This window comes from Carcharhinus amblyrhynchos, chromosome 33 (genome assembly GCF_965287045.1).
Source record: "Carcharhinus amblyrhynchos chromosome 33, sCarAmb.v2.hapA, whole genome shotgun sequence".
NCBI classification, from domain to species: Eukaryota; Metazoa; Chordata; class Chondrichthyes; order Carcharhiniformes; family Carcharhinidae; genus Carcharhinus; species Carcharhinus amblyrhynchos.
Window position 1 is genome coordinate 19,479,272 of NC_137356.1, and position 20,785 is coordinate 19,500,056.

The following is a 20,785-nucleotide window of genomic DNA, read 5'->3' on the forward strand; positions in this document are numbered from 1 at the left end:
AAAGACAAAAAGCCAGAATTCTAATCTGTGATAAACCCAGCCACGTGGCACCAGCTTGCTGCAGAGGGAGGCAGATAAATGCCAATTTGCAGTCAGACTCAAGCAAAGGAACGCGACCAGTTTAGCTCCCAAGAACTACATGCTATTCTGAACACTTCACCCAACTGATGTGCCACCAGGTCCCAGAATCTCTACAGTGCAGAAGGAAGTCATTTGGCCCATCGAGTCTGCACCAATAACATTCCACCCAGGCCCTTTACCCGTAACCCCACGTATTTACCCTGGTAGCTCCCTGACACCAAGGGGCAATTTAGTATCCACCTAATGCACTCATCTTTGGACTATGGGAGGAAACTAGAGCACTCGAAGGAGGCCCATGCAGACAAGGAGAACATGCAAGTTTTTTTTTTACACAAAGGGTGGCCGTCTGGAACTCAGTGCTGGGGGAGGTAGTGGAAGCAGATACGATGGTGGCTTTTAAGAGGTGTCTTGACAAATACACGAACAGGATGGGAATAGAGGGATATGGTTCCTGGAAAGGGTAGGTGGTTTTAGGTCAATCAGGCAGCATGGTTGGATCGAAGGACCTGTTACTGTGCTATAATTTTCTTTGTTCTGCGGCATGGAGACTTTGGAGAGGATACAGAAAAGATTTACCAGGATGTTGCCTGGTGTGGAGGGCATTACCTATAAAGAGAGGCTAGAGAAGCTTGGTTTGTTCTCATGGAACAAGAGAGGTTGAGGGGAGACTTGACAGAAGTCTACAAGCTTATGAGGGGCATGGACAGAGTGGATAGTCAGAAGCTTTTTCCCCAGGAAGAGTTAATTACTAGGGGTCATAGATTTAAGGTGAGAGTAGTAAGGTTTAAAGGAGATGTATGGAGCAAGTATTTTTTTTAAAACAGAGGGTGCTGGATGCCTGGAACTCGCTTCCAGAGGAGGTAGTGGAAGCAGATAGGATGGTGACTATTAAGGGGCATCTGGACAAATACATGAATAGGATGGTAATGGAGAGGTATGGTCCCTGGAAGGGTAGGGGGTTTTAGTTCAGTCAGGCAGCATGGTCAATGCAGGCTTGGAGGGCGAAGGGCCTGTTCCTGTGTTGTAATTTTCCTTGTTCTTTGCACAGAGGCTGAAATTGAACATGGGTTCCTGGTGCTGTGAGGCAGCAGTGCTAATCACCTAAATGTGACCATTTGCTTCGGGAAAAGAGAACCAAAGGCCAAAGTCCCCAGAGGCTTGGAGCTAATTTTTAACCCACCACTTTGGAAAATTCTAAGATGACCCGGCTCACTCACCTTTGCACCTCTTTCTAAGAAGTCACCACACCATGTAACCGAGCCAAGCAAGCTAAGTCAATGATTTTTACCCAAATCTACACCCTCTTCACGAGGCAGTGCAATCTGTAACTAAGATTACATAGTCATTAGAATGCAGACTCCTACATCCTCATTTACTGGAGAAAACATCCATGCAAGCACTCCCAATAGGATACAGCGCAGGGTTAACACTGCACCCCACACACACACACACACACACACACACACACAGACACACACACACACCTCCCCCCGTTGATATGAATTTGTTACTGGGTAGCACACAGAATTCCATCATGTCCCACATGACTGCAGATGAGAACTCAGCCAATCACAAATTCACAAATGTATTTACAGTAACAAGCAATGTAGGTGAGATGGTAAAGTGTGATACAGCACTGGGCACCAGGAAATAAGTAATTTGTATTATAATTAGACCACATCCATGCACAGTTCTGCTCCCCACATCAAAAGGGTGCATCGGCAATGCAGAAGGTGCAAAGAAATTTTCATGAAGCTGGTAGCAGAATTGAGGGGATAGACTAATTGCCTCGGAGTCAGCAGGCTGTGGAGTCAAGCCCCACTCCGGGGCAGGAATAAAGTTTGTTTATTACTCACAAGTAATGCTTAGGTTAACACTGCAATGAAGTTACTGTGAAATTCCCCTAGTCGCCACACTCCGGCAACTGCTCAGGTCAATACACCTAACCAGCACCTCTTTCAGAATGTGGGAGGAGACCCAGGTAGACACGGGGAGAGTGTGCAAACTCCACACAGACAGTGACCCAAGCCAGGAATCGAACACAGGTCCCTAGCGCTAACCACTTCCTACCATACCGCCACAGAAATCAAGAGTGGCGCCTCAACATAATACTGAGAGTGCACTGTCAGCTGTGCCTTCTGGGTTACGTATCTGCTCTTAAAAGCTCCCCAGCATTATTTCGCAAGATTACATTAAGATGTTTTGTGCCCTTCAAACAATTCCCGAAGGCAGCTCGGTGGCATGGTGGTTAGCACTGCTACTTCACAGCGCCAGGAACCCAGGTTCAGTTCTGGCCTGGGATGACTCTGTATGGGGTTTGCACCTTCCCCCCCCACCACCGCCCTCCATGTCTGCTTGGGTTTGCTCTGAGTGCTCCATTGCCCCCCACAATCCAACAATGTGCAGATTAGGTGGATTGGCCATGCTAAATTGCCCCATTGTCTCTGAGGATGTGGAGATTAGGAGGGAATTAGCAGGGTAAATACGTGGGGTTGTGGAGATGGATAGGATGCTCTGCTGAAGAGTTGGTGCACACTTGATGGGCCAAATGCCCTCCTTCTGCACTATAGGAATTCTAAGGCGATACAAACCCAACTCTTTACTCAAAGGAGTTACGCTGAATCAGAGTGAAGGTGTAACCTCTGCTTTGGGTGTGAGGTTTAAAACATTCAAGTGAAAACAAGGAGGACTATAATCAACAGTACCGTCTCTGGCATTACAGAGGACTGCGGTGAAGAGACACATTCATTTCGACAGTGCCGAATGTTGGAGAAAGGGCAGAGAAGCAGCAGGTGTAGTGACTAACACAGAGCAGCTGAACAAACAGAAAAATATGGTACAACATACATGTCCTCTCCCTCCCCACAGCAGCCACTCACTCTCAATTCTCTCTCTCTCTCTGCTGGTGGTCTCTGAGCATTTCATACATTCAAAATAGGCAAAAACCTTCAAAATAACTCACGCCTCATCGGCTCCTTGCAACTAAAGGCAAGATATAAAAATGGGGACTAGTTAGGAGTGGATCAGAACGTGATCCTTTCAGACCTGGCAGCGTGGTTCAATATCAACCCTGAGTGATAGACTGATGATGGTCATCCGTTTGCGGAAATATTCCAGCAGAACTGCAAAGTCCAGATATTCCTCGGATGGAACCGTATTTCCACAGCTTCCTAATTGCTGCCTCAGGAACAATATCAAGTGTCAACACTTGACCAGCACTTTATCCAGAGAATTATGCTGATTCTGGCTAAAAGCTACCTGAAAGCAGGCAATTTTGAACAGAAATGTCTGTGGCTTCCTGTTTGTTTTTGCTGTACTTATCTAGATGTCAGCACACTGTGGAAATCCTGAAATCCATCAACTCTCCTTTTAAATGAGTGCCTTTGGAAGTGTTCTCCCTGCTAACGCCCTCACCACTCCCCTTTCTGTCATCCAAACAGCAACAGTTAACTGGTCAATCACAGCCTGCCCCGATCTCTCCAGATATCCAAACACTCCCCAGCAGCTGAACCCTGGTAGGATTTATCTCCTGAGGTTACAGGGATGGGGGTCAATGAGGGTAATGCAACTGATATGGTGTATACAGATTTCCAAAAGGAGTTTGATGACAGTGCCACACAACAGGCTTGCCAGCAAAGAAGAGCACCAGAGAACAAGTAAGACAGACAGATGCAGCACTGGATACAGAGCTTTTTAAATCCATTTTAGGACACAGGCGTTGCTGGCTGGCTGGCCAGCATTTATTGCCTGCCCATTTCTAATTGCCCTTGTTCAGAGGACATTGAGAGTCAACCACATTGCTTGGCTCTAGAGTCGTATGTAGGCCAGATCAGGTAAGGACAGAAGATTTTATAGAATCCTACAGTGCAGAAGGCGGCCATTCGACCCATCGAGTCTGCACCGACCACAATCCCATCCAGACCCCATTCCTGTAACCCCACATATTCACCCTGCTAGTCCCCCTGACACTAGGGTTAAATTATCGTGGCCAACTCACACATCTTTGGACTGTGGGTGGAAACCGGACCACCTGGAGAAAACCCAGGCAGACACGGGGAGAATGTGCAAACTCCATACAGACAATGGCCCAAGGTCAGAATTGAACCTGGGTCCCTGGCGCTGTGAGGCAGCAGTGCTAATCGCTGTGCCATCGTGCTGCGCTTCCTTCCCTAAAGAATATTAGTGAACTAGATGGGCTTTTCCGACAATTGACGGTAGTTTCACAGTCATCAGAAGATTCTTAATTCCAGATATTCTTTATTGAATTCAAATTCCCCCATCTGCCGTGGCAGGATTTGAACCCAGTTCCCAGAAGATTAGCTGAGTTTCTGGATTAATAGTCTAGTGATAACCCCACTAAGCCATCGCCTCCCCATAGTTACATGTACAACAGGAAACAGTTGTGGTAACAGCTGCTTTTTCAGACTGGAGGAAGATGGACAATCTCCAAGGATCACTTACTTGGTTCAATCTGGATGACCTAGACTTGGGTGGACGAGGAACAATTTTACAACTTGCAGATGACGTACAACTTGGAAACACAACAAGCTGCGAAGATGACTGTGAAAAATCTCAGGAGGACTTGTTGGTGGAATGGGTGGACACAGTATATTGTGGTAGGGGGTGGAGTAGAAGAGAGAGATATGAAATTAAGGTTAAGGGAATTCTCGGAACAGAGCAGCCAGAGAGATACTTGCACAAAATCTTTAAAGGTGGCAGAACAGGCTGAAAAACAGTTCAAAAGGTGTACATGCTGCTGGGTTTCATAAGAGGCTAAGAATAGAGATAGGAGATATAAATGTAAGATGTGGTGATTCCCCGACAAACACTGATTCAGCCTCAACGAGAGCATTGTGTCCAATTCTGAGCAAGGAGGTGGTGAGGACAGGACGGAAGCTGCAAAAAAAAATGTTCATAAGAATGATTCTGTGGATAGGTTGAAGAAACTGGAGTCATTCTCCTTGGAGAAGAGATTTTATAGGTGTTCAGAAGCACGAGGGGTCTGGACAGATAGACAGAAGCTGCCCTTGTTGAAAAATGGAACCCAGAAATGGTAAGAAACACAGCATGGGATCTTATCAAATTACTTGATTGTTTTGGCAGTATCTTGCTGAATGCCTTCTACAGCCTCTACACATCTACTGGTTCCCCTCCATCCACTCTGGTTGACACGTCCTGAAAAACTAACAAATTAGTCAGACATAATTCCTCTTTCATGCTGACTGAGTAGATTATGATTTTCCAAATGTGCTGCTAATAATTTAATAATAGATTCCAAAAGTTTTCCAACAAAGGACGCAGATTTAATATGATTGGCAAAAGGAAGCAAAGACGACAGGAGGAGAAACTGTTTTGATGCAGCAAGTGGACCGCACTGCCAGAATGTGCACTGGCTCCTGTTCTGCCCAAGAGCACAAGAAGCTACAACAGGTTGTAGTACAACAAGCCCAAATCATGCAAACCAGCCTCCCATCCATTGACTCTGTCTACACTTCCCACTGCCTTGGCAAAGCAGCCAGCGTAATTAAGGGCCCCACGCACCCCAGACATTCTCTCTTCCACCTTCTTCCATCAGAAAAAAGATACAAAAGTCTGAGGTCACGTACCAACCGACTCAAGAACAGCTTCTTCCCTGCTGCTGTCAGACTTCTGAACGGACCTACCTCACGTTAAGTTGATCTTTCTCTACACCCTAGCTATGGCTGTAACACTACATTCTGCACTCTCCTTTCCTTCTCTACGAAAGGTATGCTTTGTTTGTATAGAGTGCAAAAAATAATACTTCTCACTGTTTACTACACGTAACAATGAAAAATCAAATCAAAATGGAGTTGGATTTGGTTGAAACTTTTGATAGCGAATTGGGGGATTATCTGGAGGGGCTACATGGAAAAAGCAAGGGGACAGTGATACTCTGAGCTGCTCTTGCAAAGAGCTAGCAGGACACAACAACAAAATTACATCAGTGCTGACTGATTTTAGGATTCCATTCTGAACAAATGAGGTGAACACAGTGTAAATACCAGCAGCAGAATGTAAATGTCGACAGATTAGCAGTAATCCGGAAGGGTGATTGATTTCCCCTTATTGGTTCTATACACCAGGGTTATTTTCACATCTTGCTGGAATGGCTTTGACAAAGGTGAATGTTCTCTCTAATAAAAGGGACACTGCACTCAGAGATCCTACAAGTAAGTCAAACCTTGGGGAAGGCAATGTTACAGCTGCAACCTACACAATTCTAATTGCTCCACATGGAAATACAAAGGGAGTAGGGGCAGGGGATGGAGAAATGGCTGAGGCCTTGAATAACTTTTTTGTTTCGGTCTTCACGGAGGAGGACGTGAATAATTTGCCGGGTGTTAGCGATGGAAAGATGGTAGGACAGGAGGGTCTCAATGACATTATTGTTACTAGAGAGGCGGTGCTCGACAGACTGGAGGAACTGATTGTGGACAAGTCCCCAGGACCGGATGGAATGCATCCAAGGGTTCTGAAAGAAATGGCAGAGGTGATAGTGGGTGCCTTGGCGGTTATTTTCCAAACGTCGCTGGATTCCGGGGAAGTGCCGGAAGATTGGAAAACGCCTAATGTTACGCCGTTGTTTAAGAAGGGTGGCAGGCAAAAGGCAGGGAATTATAGGCCGGTTAGTTTAACGTCTGTTGTAGGTAAAATGTTAGAATCCGTCATCAAGGAGGAAATAGCGAGGCATCTTGAGGGGAATTGCTTGATAGAGCAGACGCAGCACGGTTTCGTTAAGGGGAAGTCACATCTGACAAATTTATTGGAGTTCCATGAGGATGTGTCTAGGGCGGTGGGTAGAGGAGAGCTGGTGGATGTGGTCTTTCTTGATTTTCAGAAGGCGTTTGACAAGGTACTTCACAAGAGGTTATTGCAGAAGGTAAGGGGGCATGGAGTTGGGGGTAGGGTGTTAGCGTGGATAGAGAATTGGCTGTCAAATAGGAGGCAGAGAGTGGGGGGTCAATGGGTGCTATTCGGATTGGCAGTTGGTGACTAGTGGAGTGCCCCAGGGGTCGGTGCTGGGGCCTCAGCTATTTACCATTTATATAGATGATCTGGAGGAGGGAACCGAGTGTATGGTGTCAAAATTTGCTGATGACACCAAGATTGGTGGAACGGCAAATTGCGCGGAGGGTGTGGAGAGTCTGCAGAAGGATCTAGATAGGCTGGGCGAATGGGCCAGGAACTGGCAAATGGAATTTAATGTTGGCAAGTGCGAGGTGGTCCACTTTGGTAGGAATAATGGTAGGAAGGACTATTACTTACGTGGCGAAAAACTGCAGCAGGCGACGGTGCAGAGGGACATCGGGGTCCTTGTGCATGAGTCGCAAAAACCCAGCTTGCAGGTGCAGCAGGTGGTCAGGAAGGCGAATGGGATGCTGGCTTTCATAGCGAGGGGGATTGAATATAAAAGTAGGGAGGTCTTGCTGCAGCTGTATCGGGCACTGGTGAGGCCGCAGCTGGAGTACTGTGTGCAGTTTCGGTCGCCGCACTTACGCAAGGATATTTTGGCCTTGGAGGGAGTGCAGAGGAGGTTTACTAGGCTGATGCCGGAGTTAAGGGGGTTGAGCTATGAGGAGAGGCTGAATAAACTAGGCTTGTACTCGTTAGAGTTTAGAAGAATGAGGGGAGATCTCATTGAGACATATAAGATGATGAATGGGATGGATAGGATAGAGGTGGAGAGACTCTTCCCGCTCAGAAAGGACAGTAGGACGAGGGGGCACAGCCTCAAGATAAGGGGGGGGCGGTTTAGAATGGAGTTGAGGAGGAACGTCTTCACTCAAAGGGTGGTGAATCTCTGGAATTCTCTGCCCATTGAAGTGGTGGAGGCTGCCTCGCTAAATATTTTTAAGATGCGGGTTGATGGCTTTTTGATAAGCGAGGGGATTAAGGGTTATGGGGAGAGGGCGGGAAAGTGGAACTGAGCCACGACAGATCAGCCATGATGATCTGTCATCATGGGGCAGGCTTGAAGGGCTACTCCTGCTCCTATTTCTTATGTTCTTATGAGATAAAATTCATCACACTGGCCTCAGTGTCCCACCACTCAACCAACGGTGACTGTGGATTTTCTTTGCAAAGTGACAAGATTTGGAACATTTGTGGACAGTCCTTCACATCAGCAAAGGCAGGCAGTTATCTAACACATACTGACATATAATCCGCTCAGACCAATCACAAGCCAAACAAAGGGACGTGAAGCAAAAACATGTCAGAATCTTTGCTGTAAGCTATCAGTACACTTACACTGACTACAGTCACCACAATTCCAGAACATCACAGCAATGAGTTTTCTCAGATCCTCAAACAAATACAAATACTGCCTGGGCAATAGGTGAAAAGAACACCTCTGTCAACTCCACAATCTACAATTTATCCAATTTAACCAAAGGGATAGACAAGCCATTGCTGTGACAGAGTGGAGGAAGCATTAACAGGGAAACAAGTGCATGCAATGGTGGGCCTCAGCTATTTACCATTTATATAGATGATCTGGAGGAGGGAACCGAGTGCAGGGTGTCGAAATTTGCTGATGACACCAAGATTGGGGGAAAGGCAAATTGTGCGGAGGGTGTGGAGAGTCTGCAGAAGGATCTAGATAGGCTGGGCGAATGGGCCAGGAAATGGCAAATGGAATTTAATGTTGGCAAGTGTGAGGTGGTCCACTTTGGTAGGAAGAATGGTAGGAAGGACTATTACTTACGTGGCGAAAAACTGCAGCAGGCGACGGTGCAGAGGGACCTCGGGGTCCTTGTGCATGAGTCGCAAAAACCCAGCTTGCAGGTGCAGCAGGTGGTCAGGAAGGCTAATGGGATGCTGGCTTTCATAGCGAGGGGGATTGAATATAAAAGTAGGGAGGTCTTGCTGCAGCTGTATAGGGCATTGGTGAGGCCGCAGCTGGAGTACTGTGTGCAGTTTTGGGCGCCGCACCTGCGCAAGGATATTTTGGCCCTGGAGGGAGTGCAGAGGAGGTTTACTAGGCTGATACCAGAGTTGAGGGGATTGAGCTATGAGGAGAGGCTGAATAAACTAGGCTTGTACTCGTTAGAGTTTAGAAGAATGAGGGGAGATCTCATTGAGACGTATAAGATGATGAATGGGATGGATAGGATAGAGGTGGAGAGACTCTTCCCGCTCAAAAAAGACAGTAGGACTAGGGGGCACAGCCTCAAGATAAAGGGGAGGCGGTTTAGAACGGAGTTGAGGAGGAACTTCTTCACTCAAAGGGTGGTGAATCTCTGGAATTCTCTGCCCGTTGAAGTGGTGGAGGCTGCCTCGCTAAATATTTTTAAGAAGCGGGTTGATGGGTTCTTGATGAGAGGGGATTAAGGGTTATGGGGAGAGGGCGGGAAAGTGGAACTGAGCCACGACAGATCAGCCATGATCTTATTGAATGGCGGGACAGGCTCGAAGGGCTAGATGGCCTACTCCTGCTCCTATTTCTTATGTTCTTATGTTCTTATGCTCAATATCTGCTAATATCAGATATTCCCTCACTAGCACCAACACCCCCCTCCCCATTCACCATCCACTCCCAGCACCAACACCCTTCTCCCCATTCACTACCCACTCCCAACACCCCCTCCCCATTCACTATCCGCTCCCAACGCCAACACCCCCTCCCCATTCACTATCCACTCCCAGCACCAACATCCCTCTCCCCATTCGCTATCCACTCCCAGCACCAACATCCCTCTCCCCATTCGCTATCCACTCCCAACACCACTCTCCCCATTCACTATCCACTCCCAACGCCAACACCCCCTCCCCATTCACTATCCACTCCCAACACCCCTCTCCCCATTCACTATCCACTCCCAACACCCCTCTCCCCATTTACTACCCACTCCCAACACCCCCTCCCCATTCACTATCCGCTCCCACTCCCAACACCCCCTCCCCATTCACTATCCACTCCCAACACCCCCTCCCCATTCACTATCCACTCCCAGCACCAACATCCCTCTCCCCATTCGCTATCCACTCCCAACACCTCTCTCCCCATTCACTATCCACTCCCAGCACCAACACCCCTCTCCCCATTTACTATCCAATCCCAACATCCCTCTCCCCATTCACGATCCAATCCCAACATCCCTCTCCCCATTCACGATTCAATCCCAAAACCCCTCTCCTCATTCACTATCTACTCATCCCTGTTACTGATCAAATACAAGTTAAACAAAACTCCACAACAGCATCATGTGCACAGAGCTCACAAATATGTTCAGACTTCACTTCATTTTATAGGTATATAATTTCATCGGTTAAATTGAATAATGTCCAATGATCGCACGTGCACCTACACACACACCAATACTGCTTCCTGCTGTTACTCATTAGGGATAGATCTGTTCCACCTGATTATTACTATGGTTCCACCTTCCATCTATATTAATAACATCTCAGTGTGCATTTATCACATTACAAATTTTTGAGAAAAACTGTTGAAAAGTTACATTCAGACCTTAGACGGAGTTTAAAGTCAGTTTGAAAATGATTCCAAGCTATCAGACAGAATTACTGAGACTGGGGCTCCTCCTCCAAGGGAATCAATCCTTAACTTTATTTCACTGCAGTCTCATCCGGATAAAGCTTTCATGACACCTCATTGTTATTAGTGTGACACAGTCTTCAGCACTGCTGCCTCAATGCCAGGGACCCAGGTTCAATTCCCGGCTTGGGTCAGCATCTGCACGTTCTCACTGTGTCTGTGTGGGTTTCCTCCGGGTGCTCCAATTTCTTCCCACAGTCCAAAAGATGTGCAGATTAAGTGAATTGGCTGTGCTAAATTCTCCCTTAGCGTACCCAAACAGGCGTCAGAATGTGGTGACTCAGGGATTTTCACAGTAACTTCATCACAGTGTGAATGTAAGCCTGCTTGTGACTAATAAATAAACTTAAACTTACTTAAGAATGAAAATTGTTGAAGAACAGTACTGCATAAGAACAGCCCCTTCAGCCCAAGTCTGTGCTGACAGACGCCTCTCTAATCTAATTATTTTCTTGCCTCTGCTTGGTCCATAACCCTTTATTCCCTGCTGGTTCACGTATCTATGCAGGTGCCTCTTGAACCCTGTTCCCGCATCTGCTTCCACCAGCCAGCACTGCTGCCTCAATGCCAGGGACCCAGGTTCAATTCCCGGCTTGGGTCAGCATCTGCACGTTCTCACTGTGTCTGTGTGGGTTTCCTCCGGGTGCTCCGATTTCTTCCCACAGTCCAAAAGATGTGCAGATTAAGTGAATTGGCTGTGCTAAATTCTCCCTTAGCGTACCCAAACAGGCGTCAGAAGAGCTCATGGGAACCAAGGAAAAGTAGCAAATTGGAACAAAATTTGGCTGAGTATCAGATTAATGAGAGTTTCAGTGACTGGAGTGGGGTTCTACAGGGCTCAGGCTGGATTCCACACTATTTCTGATATATAAATCAATGATTTACTGAAACATAAGAGGTACATTCTCTCTTCAACCTTCTTCCGTCAGGAAAAAGATACAAAAGTCTGAAGTCACATGCCAACCGACTCAAGAACGGCTTCATCCCTGCTGCCATCAGATTTTTGAATGGACTTGCCTTGCATTAAGTTGACCTTTCTCTACACCCTGGCTATGACTAACACTACATTCTGCACTCTCCATTCCCTTCACTGTGTATGGTATGCTTTGTCTGTATAGTTCACAAGAAACAACATTTTTCACTGTGTACTAACTAATACATGTGACAACAATAAATCAGATGAAAGCAGTGAAGAAATACACAATAGAATAAATAGCTTTATGGTTGACGGTGAGGAGGAAAGCTATAAACTACAGGAAGGTATCAATAAACTGGGTAGGTCAGTAGAAGAGGCAAGTGGAGTTCAATCTGGAGGGTGCGCTTAGGAAAGGCAAACAGGGAATGGACAATAAATGGTCAAATACTGAAAAGCAACAAGGAACAAAGGGGCATTTGAAGCACATGTCCAAACATCCCTGCAGATCACAGAACAATGAGACAAGGTGATTAACACAGAATACAAGGTACTTTTCTTTATTATCCAAGGCACAGCAGGAATAGTTATATTGGAACTATATAAAATACTAGTTAAGGTACAGCTAGGATATCACATACCGTTCTAGTCACTGCATTTTAGGAAGGATGTGATTACACGAGGAGATCGATCTGCAAGTTTGCTAACCGAACTGGAGAATTGGAATTCTGAGGAAAGATCAAGTAGACTGGGGTTCTTCTCTTTGGAACCAAGAAAGCGGAGACATGATGTAAACTAAGGCATATAAAACCATGAAGGGCAGAGTAACTAGGAAGGACTGGCTTTTCGTCAAAGAGGGGGGTCAGCGGCACAGTAGCATACTGGTTAGCAGTGCTGCTTCACAGCGCCAGGGAACTACAAAAGATAGTTTGTAGCCCAATCCATCACGTAAACCAACCTCCCATCCATCGACTCTGTCTACACTTGCCACTGCCTCGGCAAAGCAGCCGGCATAATCAAGGACCCCGTGCACCCCAGACATTCTCTCTTCCACTTTCTTGCCTTGGGAAAAAGATACAAAAGTCTGTGGTCACGTACCAACCGACTCAAGAACAACTTCTTCCCTGTTGCTGTCAGACTTTTGAATGGACTTACCTCGCATTAACTTGATCTTTCTCTACACCCTATGACTGTAACACTCCATTCCGCACTCTTTTGTTTCCTTCTCTATGAATGGTATGCTTTGTTGTATAACGCGCAAGAAACAATACTTTTCACTGTACGTTAATACATGTGAAAATAATAAATCAAATCAAACCTAGGTTCGATTCCCGGCTTGGGTCACTGTCTACGTGGGGTTTGCACCTTCTCCCAGTGCATGGGTTTCTTCCGGGTGCTCCAGTTTCCTCCCACAGTCTCAAAGACATGCTGTTTAGGATGCATTGACCTGAACAGACACCAAACTGTGGTGACTAAGGGAATTTCACAGTAACTTCATTGGAGTGTTAATGTAAGCCTTACTTGTGACTAATAAACAAACTTTAAACTGATAGAAGGATCAAAGATACGTTGAAGGATATTTTTTTCCCCTGATGGTGGAACTCATGCCTGAAAGTGTGGTTAAGGCAGAAACCTTTGTTCACTTAAAAACTAGTTGTTAGTGCAATTAAGGAGCTGTTACCCCCAGGGCTACTGGCTAAGAGCTGGAGAGTGGGATACAAGTGTTTTCCAATTGGCACAGACATGATTGGTTTTCTACCATTTATCATGTACCGCCTTGCCTTGTTTATCCTTCCCAGTGCATTACCTCCCAACTCTTGGCGTTGAATTCCATTTGCTTTTCTTTCCACACCCTTCTGACCAGTCCACAGATATCTCCTTGCGTTCTCCACCTTTCCTGCTCACTATCACTGCAGCTTCCTTAGTGCTGTCAGGTTTCTGTGCTCTATCCAAGTACAGACCCCGTGATTTCAGACCTGCATCCAGAAATCGGTGCACAACACAAAACCTCCTTACAAACTCAAGTATGTTAGTTAACGTGTGGCAGAGCTCCGGGAAGTGTTTGAGTTTTATAGGGAGCTGGTGACGTTTTATTCTGTCTGCAATCGTGCACTGCTGAAAACATGTGACTCAATTATGGATAAAGTTACAAACTTTCTTGGCATTATTCATCTGTGAAATACATCAAATCTGCCAATTGTAAGGGAGAAATGCAACCATTCTTGAAGTGACAAACGTGCCACATTTAGGAAGAAAATGGAGATTAGTTAAATGGGGCTGAGCGATGAAGTTTCAGATCTGACCCTGTTACACACCCAGTTTGTGATTGTAAACACAGTGATGGATGAGTATCTGGAAAGGAGGATCACTGCTCATCATGCAACATTGGCAGAGTTTATTGTGAAAACATTAACACAGATTAGTACAACCAGGTTCAGCATTCAACTTGCATGCCATCTCGTTAGCCAAGTGTAATGAGGAGCTGACAGCATCCTCCAATACCTGCTCACCCAGAATCACACCTTAGGAGCAAACATCTTGCTGTTTTTGCCATTTCCTGCTGCCCAGGAACCAGAATAATAAACCTTTTAGTCTTCCATGGGATGTGGGTGATGCTGGCATTTGTAACCCAGGCAGCCTGAAGGGCCTGTTTCCATGCTGTAACCCTCTGTGACAATAATACATGGATGGGAAAGGATTAGAGGGATATGGGAGGGCACCATGGTCAGCATAGACTGGTTGGGCCGAAAGGCCTGGATGGGTTACAAACGCCAGCGTCATTCACATCCCATGGAAGACTAAATGATTTATCGTTCTGGGTCCTATGACTATGACTCTAAGTACATGGATGGGAAAGACAGATACTATAGTCAGCATGGGCCGGTTGGGCCGAAGGGCCTGTTTCTCTGCTGTATGGATCTATGACTCTAAATGAATGGGAGAGCAGGCTCAAAGGGCTGAATGGTTTACTCTTGCTGCCATTTTCTATGTTGCTATACATCTATCCCTGATTGTCCCTTGAACTGAGTGTTTCACCTGGCTATTTCAGAGGGCGGTTAAGAGTCAATCACATCACTATGGGTCTGGAGTCACATGTAGGCCAGACCAGGGAAGGATGGCAGATTTCGTCACCTAAAGGACATTAGTGAACCAGATGGGTTTTTAATGACAATAATGGTTCTATAAACTTGGACAGGTACATGGATGAGGGGGGTGTGGAGGGATATGGTCCAAGTGCAGGTCAGTGGAACTAGGCAAAAAATGGCTCGGCACAGACAAGAAGGGCCAAAAGGCCTGTTTAAGCTGTAATGTTCTACGGTCAATATTATGGAGGCCAGCTTTCAATTCCGTGTTCATCAATGAATTGTATTTAAATTGCACCAGCCGCCACGGTGGCGTTTGAACCCATTTCCCCAAAGCATTAGCCTGGGCTTCTCAACAGACCAGTAAAAAGTATTTTCCAGATATGATCGGTTTCCTACCATCCTACCCACAAGATGTAATGGAAAGTAAATGAAACGACAATAACGTTGCGACTTTTCCCAACAACGTGTCAGTGAAACATCATTTTCCATTGTTGCAGAAATGACCATAAAGCAGAGATCCTGTCTGGAAGAGAAGCAAGTGTCGCTGTCAAAGATTCCACAAACCATAAGCAGATTCCACAGTGAAAGCTGGCACACCCATCTCAAATGCTTTCCTAATAGCATCATTACCACTACAGCACAATCAGATGACTGGCTGCTGTACACTGTTATATATCAGATGGGGGAAGATCTACGCTTGTTAATCCATTTAAAAAGACCACTGGGAGATAGGGGCAAAAGGAAAGGCACTGAATGGACATGGGAACAGGATAGGTAAATGGGGGTGCAGCCAAAAGCTCAGGAAAGGTGACTAAAGTTTCCAGACCACACAATAGAAGAGAGTATAGAAGGTGACAGGAATCTAATCTCAGGCAGAGCAAAAAAGGTGACAAGTAAATGTAAATTACTTTATATAAATTAAATTGTAAATGCGCCTAGTTTGGGGGCGTTTAAGAGATCCGTGGATAGGTTTATGGACGAAAAGGGATTGGTTTAGATTAGTGGGTCATTGTTTTTTAAACTGGTCGGCGCAACATCGTGGGCCGAAGGGACTGTTCTGCGCTGTAATGTTCTATATGTATGAGAAGGCAAGTTGTCAAAATAGGACTCAGGGTGTTGTACCTAAATATGCGCAGTATATGGAACAAGATAAATGAGCTTGTTGCGCACATTGAAATCGGCCGATACGACGTTGCACGCATCACAGACACGTGGGTGCAAGGGGATCAAAGCTAGGATCTAAATATCCAAGGATATGTATCCCATCGGAAGGACAGACAGGTGGGCAAAAGGGGCAGGGTTGCATTGCTAGTAAGGAATGAAGTTAAATCAATAGCAAGTGATATAGGATCAGAAGGCACAGAATCTCTCTGGGTAGAGTTAAGGAATCACAAAGGTCAAAAGACCCTGATGGGCGTTATGTACAGGCCCCCTAGCAGTAGTCAGGATGTGGGGCAAAAAATAAATCAAGAGATAGAAAAGGCATATAAAAAAGGCAATATTACAATAATCATGGGGGACTTCAATATGCAGGTGGACTGGGAAAACCAGGTAGGCAGCAGATCCCAAGAAAAGGAATTTGTGGAATGTCTTAGAGATTTTTTTTTGAAGCACTTTGTGACAGAGCCTACAATAGAACAGGCAATTCTGGGTTTGCTGACGTGTAATGATGCAGACTTGATTAGGGAACTTAAGGTGAAGGAATCCATAGGGAGCAGTGACCACAATATAGCAAATGTTGTCCCCTTGTTCAAGAAGGGGAGTAGAGACCATCCTGGGAATTATAGACCAGTGAGCCTTACTTCTGTTGTCGGCAAAGTTTTGGAAAGAATTATAAGGGATAGGATTTATAATCATCGAGAGGGAAATAAATTGATTAGGGATAGTCAACACGGTTTTGTGAAGGGTAGGTCGTGCCTCACAAACCTTGTCGAGTTTTTTGAAAAGGTGACCAAAGAGGTGGATAAGGGTAAGGCAGTTGACATGGTGTATATGGATTTTAGCAAAGCGTTTGATAAGGTTCCCCATGGTAGGCTACTGCAGAAAACGCAGATGCATGGGAATGAGGGTGATTTAGCAGTTTCGATCAGGAATTGGCTAACTGATAGAAGACAGAGGGTGGTGGTTGATGGGAAATATTCAACCTGGAGATCAGTTACAAGTGGTGTACCTCAAGGGTCTGTTTTGGGGCCACTGCTGTTTGTCATTTTTATAAATGACCTAGATGAGGGTGTAAAAGGATGGATTAGTAAATTTGCTGATGACACCAAAGTTGGAGGAGTTGCAGACAGTGAGGATGGATGTTACAGTTTGCAGAGGGACATAGATAAGCTGCAGAGCTGGGCTGAGAGGTAGCAGATGGAGTTTAATATGGAAAAGTGAGAGGTGATTCACTTTGGTAAGAATAACAGGACTACAGAATATAGGGCTAATGGAAGGACTTAGTAGTGTTGACGAGCAGAGAGATCTCGGGGTACATGTGCATAGCTCCCTGAAAGTTAGCACCCAGGTTGATAAGGTTGTTAAGAAGGCGTACTGTGTGTTAGCTTTTATTGGTAGCGGGATTGAATTTCAGAGCCATGAGGTCACGTTACAACTGTACAAAACTCTGGTGCGGCCGCACTTAGAGTATTGTGTACAGTTCTGGTCGCCGCATTATAAGAAAGATGTGGAGGCATTGGAAAGGTTGCAGAGGAGGTTTACCAGGATGTTGCCTGGTATGGTGGGAAGGTCTTATGAGGAAAGGCTGAGGGACTTGAGGTTATTTTCATTGGAGAGAAGAAGGTTACCAGGTGACCTGATTGAGGCATACAAGATGATCAAAGGATTGGATAGGGTGGACAGTGAGAGCCTTTTACCTCGGATGGTGATGGCTAACACAAGCGGACATAGCTTTAAATTAAGGGGTGGTAATTATAGGACGGATGTCAGAAGTAGGTTCTTTACTCAGGATAGTAAGGTCATGGAATGCCCTGCCTGCAGCAGTTGTGGACTCGACAACTTTAAGGGCGTTCAAATTGTCAGTGGATAGGCATATGGATAACATTGGAATAGTTTAGGTTAGAGGGTCATTAGATTGGTTCCACTGGTCGGCGCAACGTCGAGGGCCGAAGGGCCTGTATTGCACTATAATGTTCTATGTTCTATATGATAGAATTGACCCTGCAGTTTGAGGGGGAGAAGCTGGAATCAGATGTTACGCTATTACAATTAAATAAAGGGAACTACAAAGCCATGAGGGAGGAGCTGGCCAGAGTTGATTGGAAAGGGAGCCTAGCAGGGAAGATGGTGGAAAAACAATGGCAGGAGTTGAGATATTTGGACAGGTTGAGAGAGCTCGATCTTTTCTCCTTGGAGAGACGAAGGATGAGAGGGGACCTGATAGAGGTATATAAGATGTTGAGAGGTGTTGATCAGGTGAATTCTCAGAGGCTTTTCCCCAGGGCTGAAATGGCTGCCACAAAAGGACACAAGTTTAGGGTACTGGAGAGTAGGTACAGTGGAGATGTCAGGGGCAAGTTTTTCACGCAGAGGGTGGTGGGTGAGTGGAATCGGCTGCCATTGGTGGTGGTGGAGGCAAATTCGATAGGGTCATTTAAGAGACTTCTGGATGAGTACATGGGATTTAATAGGATTGAGTGTTATAGGTAAGCCTAGTAGGTAGTGATATGATCGGCGCAACTTGTGGGCCAAAGTATCTGTTCGTGCTGTAGTTTTTCTATGATTCTAACTGAATAGTTACTTTGCATCAGTCTTTACGGCGGAAGACATCAGTGGGATGCCAGAGCTCCAGAAGAGTCAGAGGGGGGGACAGGTGGTCATCACTAAGGTGGTGGTTCTGGGTAAACTGAAAGGTCTGAAGGTGGATAAATCACCTGGACAGGATGGACAACACCTCAGGGTTCTAAAAGAGATAGCTGAGGGTGGAGACATTGGTGGTGATCTTTCAGGAATTACTGAAGGCAGGGAGGGTCCCAGGTAATTATAATACTGCTGTTTAAGAAGAAAGGGAGGCAGTAGAGGGGAAATGATAGGCCAGTTAGTCTGACTTTGGTCATTGGTAAGATTTTACAGTTCGTTATTAAAGATGATGTACTTGGAATTATGTGATAAAGTAGGACCGAGTCAGCACGGCTTTGTCAAGGGGAGATCATATCTGACAAATCTGTTAGAGTTCTTTGAGGACGTAACAAGGAAGTTAGATAAAGGAGAACCAATGGACATGATTTATTTAGATTCCCAGAAGGCCCTTGACAAGGTGCCGCATAGAAGACTATTAAATAATTTAAATGCCCATGGTGTTAAGAGCAAGATCCTGGCATGGATAGAGGAGGCTGACTGGCAAAAGGCTAGAAGCGGGTAAAGGTGTCTTTTTCAGGATGGCAGCCAGTGACTAGTGGTGTGCCTCAGGGGTCAGTGCCAGGACCACAACTTTTCACAATATACATTAATGATTTGGAGGAAGGAACTGAAGGCGCTGTTGCTAAGTTTGCAGATGATACAAAAATATGTAGAGGGACAAGTAGTACTGAGGAAGCAGGAGGACTTGGACAGGTTAGCAGAGTGGGCAAAGAAGTGGCAGATGGAAGACAATTTACAACAGAGATGAGGAGGAATTTCTTCAGCCAGAGAGTGGTGAATCTGTGGAACTGTTTGCCACAAAAGGTTGTGGAGGCCAGGTCATTGGGCGTCTTTAAGATAGAGATAGACAGATTCTTGATTAATAAGGGATCGGGGGTTATGGGGAAAAGGCAGGAGAATGGGGATGAAAAAAATTTCAGCCATGATTGAACGGCAGAGCAGACTCGATGGGCCGAGTGGCCTAATTCTGTTGCTATGTCTCATAGGTCAACATTTCTGTGTATTTTAAAGCTTATTTATTAGTCACGAGTAAGGCTTACATTAATGCTGCAAATGAAGTTACTGTGAAATTCCCAGAGTTGCCACACTCCAGTGCCTGTTCAGGTCAATGCATCTAACCAGCACATCTTTCAGACTGTGGGAGGAAATCGCAGCACCCGGAGGAAACCCATGTAGAGACAGGGAGAACGTGCAAACTCCACACACACAGGTGACCCAAGCCGAGAATCGAACCCAGGTTCCTGGAGCTGAGAGGCAGCAGTGCTAACCACCTCTGTATATTTAGAACATGACAGTGCAGTACAGGCCCTTGTGAAACTAAATCTGAAGCCCATCGACCCTACATTATTCCAATATCATCCATATGTTTATCCAATGACCATTTAAATGCCCTTAACGTTCGTGAATCCACTACTGTTACAGGCAGGGCATTCCACGCTCTTACTACTGACTAAAGAATCTACCTCTGGCATCTGTCCTATATCTATCACCCCTCAATTTAAAGCTGTGTCCCCTCAAACTAGCCATCTCCATCTGAGGAAAAAGGCCCTCACTGTCCACCCTCTAATCCTCTGATTATCTTGTATGCCTCTATTAAGTCACCTCAACCTTCTTCGAATGAAAATAGCCTCAATTCCCTCAGCCTTTCCTCACAAGACCTTCCCACCATACCAGGCAACATCCTAGTAAATCTCCTCTGCACCCTTTCCAATGCTTCCACATCTTTCTTACAATGTGACGACCAGAACTGTCGCAATACTCCAAGCGCAGCCGCACCACAGTTTTGTACAGCTAAAACATGACCTCATGGTTCCTAAACTCAATCCCTCTACCAATAAAAGTTAACACACCATACACGTTCTTAACAACCCCATCAACCTAGGTGCCAACTTTCAGGGATCTACGCACATGGACACCAAGATCTCTCTGCTCAACCACACTACCAAGTATCTTACCATTAGCCCAGTACTCTGTATTTCTGTTACTCCTTCCAAAGTAAATCACTTCGCACTTTTCCGCATTAAACTCCATTTGCCACCTCTCAGCCCAGCTCCGCAGCTTATCCATGTCCGTCTCTAACCTGTAACATCCATCCACACTTTCCACAACTCCACCGACTTTAGTGTCATCCGCACATCTAGTATGAATACCTCATTTTCTGGATTAAAAGCATCTGACTAATCACACTCCAACAGAGCACAGACTTAGGACAATAATCACCAAGCCTTACTGACAATGTGCTGCGCTCACAAACATACCTGCGAT

At 45.7% G+C, this 20,785-nt stretch overlaps 1 protein-coding gene across 4 annotated transcripts in view; it reads right to left on the minus strand.

The window, feature by feature from the left end:
* Positions 1–20,785, minus strand: part of LOC145360855 (EVI5-like protein) — a 301,896-nt gene that overhangs the window by 243,892 nt on the left and 37,219 nt on the right. The gene's annotated exons all lie outside the window — the stretch shown is intronic.